This window comes from Arachis ipaensis, chromosome B03, assembly GCF_000816755.2.
Source record: "Arachis ipaensis cultivar K30076 chromosome B03, Araip1.1, whole genome shotgun sequence".
Lineage (NCBI taxonomy): Eukaryota > Viridiplantae > Streptophyta > Magnoliopsida > Fabales > Fabaceae > Arachis > Arachis ipaensis.
Genome location: NC_029787.2, coordinates 16402900 through 16406393, shown reverse-complemented (window position 1 = coordinate 16406393; position 3494 = coordinate 16402900). Strand labels below are relative to the sequence as shown.

The 3494-nt window shown below is 42.1% G+C and overlaps 1 pseudogene; it reads left to right on the top strand.

The window, feature by feature from the left end:
- On the top strand, nt 1242-2514 carry LOC107632726 (annotated as a pseudogene).

The following is a 3494-nucleotide window of genomic DNA, read 5'->3' as shown; positions in this document are numbered from 1 at the left end:
TCGTAGAGGTCCATATCGGGGCTTCTAAAGTTTCTCGGAACTTTTGCCCTCATTATGTCCTCGCTAAACGGATCTTTCTCTCCTAAGGGAGAATCTTCTCTATCGCCGTGGGAATTCCGACTTTTGAGGGAGGATTCTAATTTTAAGAGTTTTCTTTCTAACTCTTTTCGTCGCTCCATCTCCTCTTTTAGGTTCTTTTCAGCTTCCTTTTGTCGTTCCCGCTCCTGTTCTAGCTGCTCGAGGCGGCTATGGATTAATCCCATAAGCTCACTAGTGTGGGAGGGTCCTTCTTTTTCTGATTCGCGCCCTTCCGAGGAGTTCACCTTCGGATTTTTGATTCCGGAGGTGCCTTCCCTATGTTGATCATTAGCTTCCTGGTGGAGGTTCTGATCTGCTTCATTGTTTCCGGTGTTCAAATTCTCTTGATCAGAATCTGTCTCCACATGACTTTCTTCAGGGGATCTTTCCGCCATCACTGGTTGATCTCTCGGATCCCCGGCAACGGCGCCAATGTTACGGTGGGTAACCAGAGATTGGTGGGCCGGATGACGTTGGTAGGCCCAAACGTGTGAGGGAGGAGACTATCGCGTTTGCCCGAAACTCGGTGTTCTTCCGTCCGACTTGCACGTGTGAAAGAATGGGGGGTGGTACCTGCAAAGACACTCCGATGCCTAAGTTAGCAAGGGTATAAGCAAGTTTAGAATGTATTGGACTTAGTGATACCTGAGAGAAGTCAGGGTATTTATAGTGGTGAACCAATAACCACCGCTGAAGTAGTGCCACCTCTTTAGGCGGATAACCGTTCCCATATCTTAGGGAGGTTAAGATATGGCTCCTTGAAGTGGTTAGAGAGTTTCTAGGGGCAGTTACTCATTCGAATGAGTGTTATCTGCCAGCTAACCCTCGTATCCGACTTCTTTGGAGCAGGTCGTGTTTAGTACCGACTTCTGGGACGAAGGCTGGTACTGGAGGAGGGCCAACCCTTTGGGTTGGGCTTCTTTGCTTAGATCTTGGGCCCTATTTATTGGGCCAGGGTATGAACAAATATGTAAGTGAAAATCCTAAATTTACTAGGAATTTAGTGTCTTAGTGTTATAACGTGCATTCTAAAATTCACGACTATAACTTGACAGCTTCTACTTACCTTTTTTTGTTTCTTTTAAGTTTTAACGGAACCTGACTCCTTATTCTTGGAACTTCTGCTTCTTTAAAAGAAACTTCAATGATATAAAGTCTTTCAGATTTGGTAATCCTCGTAGCTCTCCTTGCTTCTTTCATACTGTATTGTCCAACAAAAGGTCTTCTTGGTGCTTATTATATTGTCGAACAAACGGTTAGTTTATAAAATCTTGGTTTCCTCTTCTATTCTTCTTACGTGATCAACAATCAGACTTTTGTTCTATCTTTTTTCTCAATTTCTAAGAAGTTAACAGAGTTGTTGCTTTCCAGGGTTCAGTAATACAGAGTATGACGACCATATATACAACAATGACGAGGATCCATGATGAACGAGAACAACTTCAACAACCACCTAGAGTTTTTCTTATCCCACCGCCCATGGTTGTTGGTTTTCCGCCCTTTTATGGCGCTGCTCAGCCAAGGTTTGTGGAACGGCTGCCACTTCTAGAGCCCAGTCCCAACAGTTCGGTTGTGATCAGGCAAGTGTGGGCTGCCAACGCTGATTCCGAGTTCCAAATCATAAGCAGCCTTATTGACAAATATCGATTTGTCTCTATCGACACTGAATTCCCCGGCGTAGTAATCCGGCCCCGCAACAAGAACTACCGGAGTCTTGTTCCTGAGGAAACTTACCAAGTCATGAAGGCCAATGTGGACGCGCTCAAAATCATCCAGCTTGGACTCACTCTCTCCGATGAGCACGGCAACCTCCCTGACCTAGGAACCAACAACAGAACTCACTACATCTGGCAGTTCAATTTCCGAGACTTCAACCTCATGCGTGACATTCACGCAAAGGACTCTGTGGCACTCCTACGCAGCCAGGGCATCAACTTTGCACGCAATGCAGTGGCTGGAGTTTCTTCGGTGCATTTTGCGAAGTTGGCAGCAGCATCCGGGCTGCTGTTCAACAAAGCACTGACATGGGTCACATTCCATGGTGCTTATGATATTGGATATTTGGTGAAGATTCTGATGTAGCGTGTTCTTCCGACGCGCTTGGAGGAGTTCTTAGAGCTTGTGAAAGAGCTGCTTGGGGGAAATACTTACGATGTGAAGCATGTGATGAGGTTCTGCGATGGCCTCTATGGCGGTTTGGAGAAGGTGGCTGACACACTTCACGTAGACCGAGTTGCTGGGAAGTGCCATCAAGCCGGGTCTGACAGCTTGCTCACCTGCCACACCTTTCACAAGATTAGAGAAACTTATTTTTTGGCTAATGATGATGGATTTAGGGAATACGTTAATGTATTTTTTGGGTTGGAAATTGCAAAAGCTTAATACTCTTAAATTGAAAGAAATTATCATACATTGGATTATTCATGTAACAACATTTTGTAAATGAATTACAAAGTAGTATCAACGGCTTATTTTTTGGATATGACAATTGTTTTATAACACTTCAATTACAAAGTAGACTCTTTTTCAGATAACAGTAACATATATTTGAATATATAGCACATATTTTTAGCAGTACCATGTGGGACATTGATGATTTACTTTATTTTAATGTAGAGACTATGCTGATGCTTTTTACAAGAAATCCTTCTTCATTTGATTTGGGATTGTGTGCCATGCATTGTGAAATGGAAATACTAAATATTCTGGTTTAACTTGTTATCTTTGTTGGGCATGGGTGTGCTTTGCCATTTTACTGCAATTGAATTAACAACTTTTTGTGTTTTGGATCCTCTTGTACTACACGGATTCACTGCTGATCAAGTATAATCCAACTATTGCACTTGCTTAAGTAGTTATTATGTTGATAGTGACAAAATATACAACACATTGAGGGTATAGATCATACTATGCTAATCACGTAGTCATCATGTAATAACTTGAGTTAACCTTAGGCACTTCTTTACATACATTTGCATCTGTGTAGAGACAGATTCAAAATCCTTTTCTATGTAGGGAGACTTCTCATTTAGTTAGCCTTTAGAGATATCTTCTATCCACAACTTCTCAATCCAGAGTTTTTTATCATGTTTAGGAATTCACCTAGTCTTGGGTGAGGTCTCTTTAACTTTGACATTCTGTCTCCTTGTCTAGGTAATAAGTCTTTGTGTCTTGTGTCTGTGTTAGGTACTTGGGTATTATGAGGTGCCCAAAGTCCGATATTGGGTAGTATGAGATGCTTGATGTTGTATTTAAGGAGATCTCTTCCCTCATAACAGCTAGCTCTTAATGTTTGGTTTCCTTAAGGAGTAGGTACTTCATAGTCTGATATCTTACTTTCAATTTCCTAGCCCATTCTTTGAACTAAATTCTTTTTTGCCTTGATACGTTCATTGGAAGTCCAAAGCTCCTTAAAG